Source organism: Artemia franciscana, unplaced genomic scaffold (genome assembly GCF_032884065.1).
Source record: "Artemia franciscana unplaced genomic scaffold, ASM3288406v1 PGA_scaffold_67, whole genome shotgun sequence".
Lineage (NCBI taxonomy): Eukaryota > Metazoa > Arthropoda > Branchiopoda > Anostraca > Artemiidae > Artemia > Artemia franciscana.
Window position 1 is genome coordinate 991,460 of NW_027062705.1, and position 10,100 is coordinate 1,001,559.

Genomic DNA, 10,100 nt, shown 5'->3' on the forward strand with positions numbered 1-10,100 from the left:
TTTTTATGAAGGGGGCGTCGGTTTTCCCAGCATTATTTAAAAAACAATCAGAAAGTAAAAAAAAAAATAGTTTCTTCAACTGAAATAAGGAGCAGCATTTAAACTAAAAACGAACAGAAATTATTACGTATATGAAGGGGTTCGACCCCTCGTCAGTACCTCGCTCTGTGCGCTAGAGTTCGACTTTTGTTTCAATTCCTTAAAAATGAGCCCTGAATCCCAAATGCCGTTTAATTAGAATAAATAGGTCTTTCGAAAATACTAATAATACTTTAGAGTAAAGAGCAAGGTATTAACGAGCGGGCATGCCCCCTCATATACGTAATAATTTATGCTCTTTTTCAGTTTTAATGCTGCTCCTTACTTTCAGTTGGAGAAACTGGTTTTTTATTTGATGATGCAAGGGATGAAACGATTCTGCTGTTTTATTTCGTTTGGCTGTAAAAAGTCAAAATGCATTCTCAAAAGAAAAAAAAAACGAAAAAAACTTCTTGATAAAATTTGTCTATCCACGTTGTTTGTTTTAGTATTTTGAGTGGGATCCTTTGGAATCACAAGACATCAACTCTTTTATCTGTCAATATTTTGCACAAAATAGATGTTTCTCTGCATCACTTACTCTTAGCCATTTTTTTTAATGTTTGCTTTAGTCCCGCAAATCGGGAGAATTGCTGCTTGAAACCTAGTTATCTAGAAAACGGTGTTTTGATTTCGATGGTAATTAGAAAACAGCTGTATTTTGTTCCGCATAGTCAAAAACTATAGTAACTATGTCTTTGGGAATGACTTACTCCCCCACAGTCCCTGAGGGAGGGGCTGCAAGTTACAAACTTCGACCAGTGTTTACATATAATAATGGTTATTGGCAAGTGTACAGTCGTTTTCAAGGGTTTTTTTTTTGGTTTTGGGGGTGGGGTTGATGGGAGGGGGCTATGTGGGAGGATCTTTCCTTGGAGAAATATGTCATGGGGGAACAGAAATTCAATGAAAAGGGTGCAGGATTTATTAAAATTACTATAAAAAAACAATGAAAAAATAAACATGGAAAAGTTTTTTTCAATTGAAAGTAAAGAGTAGCATTGAAACTTAAAACGAACAGAGATTATTACGCATATGAGGGGTTCTAAAAATAATTTAGCATAAAGAGCGAGGTATTTAGGAGGAGATAAATACCTCGCTCTTTATGCTATAGTATTTTTAGTAATTTCAACTATTTATTCAACGGCATTTCTGATTCAGGGGTCATTCTTAAAGAATTGGGACAAAACTTACGATTTAGTGTAAAGAACGAGGTATTAACGAGAGTACAAACCCCTTCATATACATAATAAAAATTAAAGAAATATAAAAGTTTGTTACGTAAGTTACTTTTAAGTTACGCATATTTTTTACTAATAAAAAAATTCGTTAAAAATTAAAATTTTTAATTGCCTTTTTATGTAACCGAAAAATTGCATGGCAACTAGGCCTCCTTCCCCATCCCTTATTTCTCAAAATCGTCTGATCAAAACTAAGAGAAAGCCATTTAGCCAAAAAAGGAATTAATATGCAAATTTCATTTTAATAATTTATGTGTGGAGAGCCAAAATCAAACATGCATTAATTCAAAAACGTTCAGAAATTACATAAAAAAACTAGTTTTTTTTAACTGAAAGTAAGGAGCGACATTAAAACTTAAAACGAACAGAAATTACTCCGTATATGAAATGGGTTTTCCCCTCCGCAATCCCTCGCTCTTTACGCTAAAGTTTGACTCTTTGCCACAATTCTGCTTTTTAAAACAATTAAAAGCTTTAGCGTAAAGAGCGAGGGATTGCGGAGGGGAAAACCCATTTCATATACGGAGTAATTTCTGTTCGTTTTAAGTTTTAATGTCGCTCCTTACTTTCAGTTAAAAAAACTAGTTTTTTTTATGTAATTTAGGAATAGAACGTAAGGGCTTGCTTGACATAATATCTGAAGACTAATAGCAATCTTTGTCAGGTCCATCCCCTCTTTCTGAAAGAAAAGTGACAGGAAGTATCATTTTTGATAACATATATTAGTCCTGGAACGTCATTTTCTTTATTGATTTGTTTTTACGTTATAAAATAAAAGCGGAAATAATTCTTAAATCAATTATTTAATGAAATTATAATAATTAAAAACTAAATTTCAATAACAATCCAAGATCCTGCAAAAGAAAATATAAAAGTTCAAAAAGCAATTTTACGTCTAAATTCTTCTTTTTCGGTCTAGTTGATTTAAAAATAGTTCCTAAATTATACTTTGAAAATGAATAAAATTTTAGTTTTCAAGAAAGCCGCTTGGTTCTTTGAAGTGGAAGTTTTTCAATGACAAATGATTTTTGGCTCTTTTATACATTTTAAAAGAAGAAAGAGTGAAGAAAATATGAATGGAACTTTAGTGTATATGTCTCATGGAACTATATTGATATTATAAATAATTGCATTAATTTCAAGTGCTTTCGTTAATCTATTAATTTGTCAGTGTTATGAAAAAATCGTTTAAAATAATATTGCTTTTAGTTGGACGCTAATCACACTCGCACTATAATTGGGGCCTAATTCATATATCTAATAATTTCTGTTCGTTTGAGTTTGAGCTGAATATCAGTTTTATTCTTGGTATATTATTATTCCGTTATTGGTTTATTTTGCTCTGCTCAAGACATAGCTTTGTCCAATACTTTTTTTAATTGTTTTCATTTTGTCTCTTTTGGTTTTTCACTCATTATTGTAAAAACGAAAAAAAAAAAACGCCGAAGAACATGTCTTAAAGATGGTAATTAAGTAGTTTATGATAGGTACTAGTTTAATAAAAAATTCATATTGACCTGTATATAAGCGATCTAATTTAAAAACAAAACTTAATCTATGCAAAAAGCAAACTTCTGAATGTATTTTTTTTAGTAGTAGCCTATACATTTTCTAGTAGTAATAATCTTTTTTTATGTTTTAAAGTTTATATTTTGGGACCATTTTATACCAAAAGTACTTAGATTCCCTTTTGTAACTGTATAGTCTCATTCGTAAAATAGAATACTGATTAAATTTTAAATTGATTCATCATCAATTCGAGTAGCGCCATATTGTCTTTGAATGGTCACTATAAGCCAATTGCTGGGATTCTACACATTACAAATTTCATCCTCTTTAAACAAAGATAAACAATTTTACATTAAAGTTTACAGCTTTTTGCCAAAAAAGAGCTTTTGGTACAATAATCAAAATCGTCGTTAAGATAAAAAAAAAAAAAATCAACAGATTATAGGTAAAGCCGATAAATTATAAGTTTTACCGGCTAAATTGTAGCCAAAATTCCCAATACAGAATTTTAATACTAATAGATAAATTCAAAGAATTAGATTTTATTTTGATTTCGAAAAAATACGTTTCATCAAGTTTAGTTTTACCCATCGAAAATTACAACCCTTAGAATATTTGCCTTATTTTCGGAAAAAAGGGAAACACCTCCTAAAATTCATAGAATCTTCACCAAAATGACACCATCAGATTCAGCATGTCAGAGAATACTACTGTTGAGGTTTCAAGCTCCTATATGCAAAATGTGGAATTTTTTTCAATCGCGAGAGGGCTCATTCGAACGGAAATTAAAATTTCTAGTGCCCTTTTTACGTAACCAAAAAAATTGATGGGCAGTTAGGCCTCCTCCCACGCTCCCAAAATCACTTGAGCAAAATTTTGAGATAGCCATTTTGTTCAACATAGTCAAAAAATCTAACAACTACGTCATTAGATGTAAAGTGACCCCCCCCCCCCCGCCAAACAGTCTCCAGGGGAAGAGCTGCAAGTTTTGACCTTTGCCCATTGTTTACATACTGTATATTTTATTTGGAAGAGTAGTGTAGGCCCAATTTATTTAAGTAGCTAGCAGGCCTACTCCCTTTCAATCTTGGTCCTGACCTTTTTTTCAAAACTTCTTCAAGATACAGGTGCTTCTTGCGTACTAGGGTTTGTTTTCTAAAATGTACTAGTTTTAATTACCTAAAATACCAGCAAAGGCCAGGGAAAAGCCTTCAGGGCTCGCTAGTGGGAACCTTCAAGACGCCAGGTCCTAGCGAGCAATTCCACCCGACCCCTAGCAACCTTTTACATGGTAGGCTCTAACCTAACAAACAAATGTTTTCCAACGGGGGGAAATTCTAATGGGGACCCTAGCACTCACTTCCAACGGGCCCCTAGAAACAAATTTAACTAGAGTCCCTAGCAACCAATTCCAATGGGACACCTAGCATTCAATTCCGTCGGTATCCAAGCATCCTAGAATCCACATTTTGAAAATGAAACACACAAACAAAGAAAAAAGAAAAAAATTAGCGATTGGCTATTTCCGAGAGGTTTTAATGAAAATGCCACATTTCTTTGAGCCAAGAGCATGTATATTCACGCCATCATGGCAATATGTGGCTATCCCAACCAGGCAAGCAATTCCAGGAGGAAGGACTATTGCTAGAAGTGAGTTTAAGCCATGATAAGAAATATCTCTGAGAGGTCTTAATGTTAATGCATCGTTTCTATTGCTCTATTAGACGCACCAGCAAAAAAGAAATACATTTTGCATTCGGTTATTTCTGAGAGGTTTTAATAAAAATTCCTCGGTTCTTTGAGCCAAGACTATGCATAGGTTACACCACCTTGATGATATGTCGTTGGTTCATCCTAGTAAGCAATTCCAGAGGAAGGGTTGTTATTACAAGTAAATTTAAACCATATAAATAGATATTACTGGGAGTTCTTAATGAATAAGTATCATTTCTATTTCTCTAATAGTCTTTTCTGCTAGAAAAAGAGACATATTTTGCATTCGGTTATTTCTGAGGGGTTATAATGAAAATGTCACCTCTCTGTGATCCAAGACTGTGCCTATTCACGCCAGGGTAACAATATGTGGCTGGTTTACCCTAGCAAGCAATTCCAGGGGGAAGTTTGTTGTTAGAGATAAATTTAAACCATATTAAGAGATATTTTTGGGAGGTCTTAATAAATTTACATTGTTTCTTTTACTTTATTAGACGCACCTGCGAGAAAGAGGGATTTGGCATTGGGTTATTTCTGACTGGTTTAAATTAGAATACCATGTTTCTTTGAGGCAGGACTGTTCATATTCTTGCTTAAGAGACAATATGTGGCTTGTCCACCCTAGAAGGCAGTTTCAGAGAGGGAGGGTTGTTATTAGAGGCAAATTTAAGTCATATTAAACGATATTGAGAGGTTTTTACTGAAATTTCCTCATTACTTTGATTCAATACTATTCATTCTTAACACAAAAAGAGCAGTTAAAACTCAACAAACAGAAAACAAAACGTGAAAAAGCCTATCAAAGATAAAACATAAGCAAAATGAAGCATGAAATGAAATGCCCTAGTAAGCAATTCCAGGGAGGGAGGGTTGCTTTTAGATGTAAATTTAAGTCATATTAAGAGATATTTCTGAGAGGTCTGAATGAAAATACATTGTTTCTTCTGCTCTTTTAGACACGAACTAAGAAAAAAGACACATTTTTACATTCAGTTATTTCTGAGAGGTTTTAATGAAAATATCACGATTCTTTGAGCCAAGACTGTGTATATTCATGCCACAATAACAATATGTGGCTGGCTCATCCTAGAATGCAATTCTAGAGGGAGACGGTTGTTAATAGAGGTAAATTTAACCCAAATTAAGATATATTTCGGAGAAGTATTAATTAAAATGCCTCATTTCTATTGTTCTATTGGGTGCACCCGCCAGTTAGATTCGATTAACTTAAATCTTGATACTAATAAACATTGTTTTGCAAAATGGAAACGTGCAAACGAAGAAAAAAGGCACATTTTTGTATTCAGCTACCTCTGAGAGGTTTTAATGAAAATGCCACGTTTCTTTGAGCCAATGCTATGTATATTCACGCCACAGTGACTATATGTGGCTGGCTCACTCTAGCAAGCAATTCTAGAGGGAGAGGGTTGTTATTAGAGGTTAATTTAAGCCACATCAAGAGATACTTCTGAGAGGTCTTAATGAAAATGCCTTGTTTCCATTGCTCTATTAGGTGCACCTGCCTATTAAATTTGATTAACTTAAATTTTTTACACTAAAAAATAGTATTTTGTAAAAAGGAAACATGCAAACGAGGAAAAACAAGAGACATATATTTGCACTCGGCTATTTCTGAGAGGTTTTAACGAAAATGCCACGTTTCTCTGAGCCGAGACCATGTATATTCACCCCACCATTACAATATTTGGCTGCTTTACTCTAGTAAGCCATTGTTTTTAGACATTTGCTTTAAGGGAGTAAGCCATTGTTGTAAGCCATTGTTTTTATGGAGATGATTGTTTTTAGAGGTAAATTTATGGCATATTAAGAGGTATTTCTGAAAGGTCTTAATGAAAATGTCTCGTTTCTATTGCTCTATTAGGTGCATCTACCTGTTACATTCCATTATCTTAAATATTGTTACTTACAAAACTATATTTTGAAAAATGAAACACGCAAACGTGGAAAAAAGAGATACAATTTTGTATTTGGCAATTTCTGAGAGATTTTAACGAAAATACAAAGTTTATTTGATGCAAGACTATGTATATTCACGCCACCATGACAATATGTGGCTAGCCCACCCTAGCCAGCAATTCCAGAGGGGAAGAGCTACTATTAGAGATAAATTTAAACCATATAAAAGAGATATTTCTGATTGTCCATAGTGAAAATGCTTGCATTCGGCTATTTATGAGAGTTTATAATGAAAATGCCACGTTTATTTCAATCAAGACTAAGCATTCTTGGTTGACAAGTGCAAATTTGAATAATAGTCTTTTTTTATTTCATATAGCCTCGTTAGAGGTAAATTTAACCCACATTAAGATACATTTCTGGGAAGTAAAATGAAAACTCTTCGTTTCTTTGACTGGAAGTTAGATTTCAGTCCCTCCCTCCATCAAACAAATTCTTTTAATACCTCCTACTTTAACTTTGAGCTGTAAAACGTGTTAGTCCAAGGCAATTCTCGGCACCATGGCGAACCTCAGATGAAACATGGCACCCTCTGGCATCCTTCATAATTCCAAAGACATTTCCTGATATTTTAATGATAAACATGTGCTTTAAATCCACTGATTTGTGTCTTAGAAACATAATAATAAAAAAAATAAGGACAACAATTAAGCATTTCACAAAATACAAGGCAAACAGATAATAATAAATAGACCTAAATTAAAAAACAAAACAAAAAAGAAGCAAAAAACTTCAAAAACGGTGACATACTATATACGCTGCCGAAAAATAACGTTCAAACAATCTTACAAGGATTATATTAATGAAAAAAGTTGAAAAACCCGTCACAATTAAACACAAAAATACGGAACATAAGAAAAAGAAAAACATAACTAACACTGCCTAAGAAGGTGAAACCAATCAGTTAAATTCATCTCTATTTTTCTATTATGTTTCGCAATCCGTCTGGCAATGGCAACGTCTGTGTCAGCAACCTTGAATTTCGTAATAGCGAGTGAATGTCTTTACCGAGGGGCAGATGAAGCATGTACTTGACAAAGCGAAAGAACATAGATCGGATTTTAATCTTGTCAGCTTTACCTAGGAGTTTCTAGAAGGGTGAGGTGTAGAGAATATATGGAAGGGTAACATCTTTATATACACTTGCTAGAAGAGATCGGTCAAATCGAAGTGTACAAGATACAATGGAAGCGTGGGTTGCTGAGATTTTACGTCTGATTTGTTTAAGAAGAAGTTTTTGGGTATGACGGATAGAAGAAGCAATGGGCAGACCTAAATTCATCAGGTAATCTATAGGCTGAACAGAGTTGGATCAAAGCGTGATGGAAGGGGCGCGGAAATCTGTTTCTCAGTTAATTTGGACAATATCAGATTTGGAGGAGCTAAATTAAAGCCCAACTTACTGATATTCCACTTCAAGGATTCCAAAAGTTTCAGTGATACGTTGAAGAGTTCGACTACGGTTTAGAATGACATCAGCATAGCATATCAAGGAAAGTTTTACGGAAGACAGAATCAGTGACAGTGGGCACAGATCTTGTGCTTCTAGCACATAGCTATTAAAAAGGTCAGGAAAGGTGATACCTCGTTGACGGATCCCTTTCTTGACTGCGATAAGATTTCTAAGTAGAATTGGGGGTAGTGTCAGGCGGATACGCAGTCTTGAATATAAATTCCGAAGAGAACGAATAATGGCCAGATTTAATCCTCGTCTACCAGCTTTCAGAAGCATCGCTGCATGGATAAGAGAGTCCAGTGCAAGTCTGCCATCATGTCCCCCCAAAAAGGCTTTCTCCAGATGACTCTGCATCAATCAGGGAATTTGCCATAGAGGTTAAAGCGTCGGCACATTCGGTATCTCGCTTAAATCTGAACTGGTGTGAAGGGGTATAGCAAAATTTTTTCAGTTCCCTAATAAATAGTAGCTCAAAGAGCTTGCAAATGAATGTAGCTACAATATTTGGGTGGAATGATGTGCAGTGGACTTCAGATTTCCTTTTGTAGAGATAGGAGTCAGATCTCTGATGCAAAAAGAAGAAGGAATGACAGCCTGAGGGAAAATCATCTGCATAAGCAGGGAGAGATGTGAAGTAAGAAATTTCCCCTGTATTTCAAATAAAACGCACTAACATGGTCAATACCAGTGCGCGTTTCCATTTTAATTTTTTAAGGACATCTTGGACAGGACGGATACTGACCATAAAATCTTCATCGGGTTGATCATCTAGAAACTTATCCAGAGCTACTTCATAAGATTGCTCTAAGAAAGGATCAGGGGAAGAAAAATTAAGGTTCGTAATATGCATACCCTTCAGCTTCTGCAATATCAGCTGAGGACAGTGACGAAGGAAGGGATGCTGGGGAGGAGACAAATTTCAATACCATATTTCGATCTTGTTTTGTGTGGGAAGAATAGGTATCAATAAGATTTCTACGATGCTGAGCAAGAATTTTGGAAAACTTCCACTTCGTAGAGATCAATTTCTCATTCACAAATTCCGATGTTGGACTTCCACACTCTTTCCATAGAGAAAATCAAAACTTTGCTTGTCCACATGAAGAAAAAAGATGAGGATTTGCGGACCATCCAGGGACAATTCCTTTGAAGATAAGTTCCATGGGGACTTACTTTGTTATGTTCCCACTATTTTTAAGGTCTGCTAACCAGTCCAACGCTTATAATGCTTATTAAAAAGTCAGAGAGGCAGTGAAAGGAAATTTCAGAGACGCAGGTACTGCTACTAGGCTCGTAGGTTGCCTACTAGAGTCTGAGATGAGTTAGCAAGTTTTTTTGCCAAAGTCAGAGGGAGATGAGCTGATTTCTGGAGATTTTTTCAAGAGGTTTTCTTACAGAATGGTATGAACTTGTTCAAAACATCGGAATACAGTCCTACTTAGAGGATTTTTAGAAACGCTTTCTTAGAGAATGACATAAACTTGTTCAAAACATAAGAAAATAATCCTTCTTAGAAAATTTTTAGAGATGTTTTTTAAAGAATGAAATAACTTTCATCACAACATAACAAACTGTCTTTCCCAGAGAATTTTTAGAGATCTTTTCTTAGAGAATGATTTAAAGTTGTTCAAAACATGGAAAAATTGTCCTTCTTAAAAAACAATTTTGAGATATTTTCTCAGAGAATGATTCGAACTTGTTCATAACATAGGAAATAGTCCTTCTAGAGAATTTTTAGCGATCTTTTTTTAGAGAATAATTTAACTTTGTTAAAAAAAGCCAGGAAAATAATCCTTCTTAGAGATTCTATAGAGCTTCAGAGAATTTTTAGAGATATTTCCTTAGAGAATGGCATAAATTTGTTCAAAATATAGAAAAATTGTCCTTATTAGAAAAGTTTTATATTTTTTCTTAAAAAACGATAAACTTGTTCAAAACATAACAAATTGGTCTTTCTTAGAGAATTTTTTAGAGATGTTTTCTTAAAGAGTGATATAAAGTTATTCAAAACATAAACTGCAAAATCCAAAGAATTTGATTTCAGAAGCTTCTGTATAAGGGTCTTCTTTGAAACCAAATAGGGCCAGCTGATTTGACTCAGATATTATTCTAAAAGGTGAAAATGA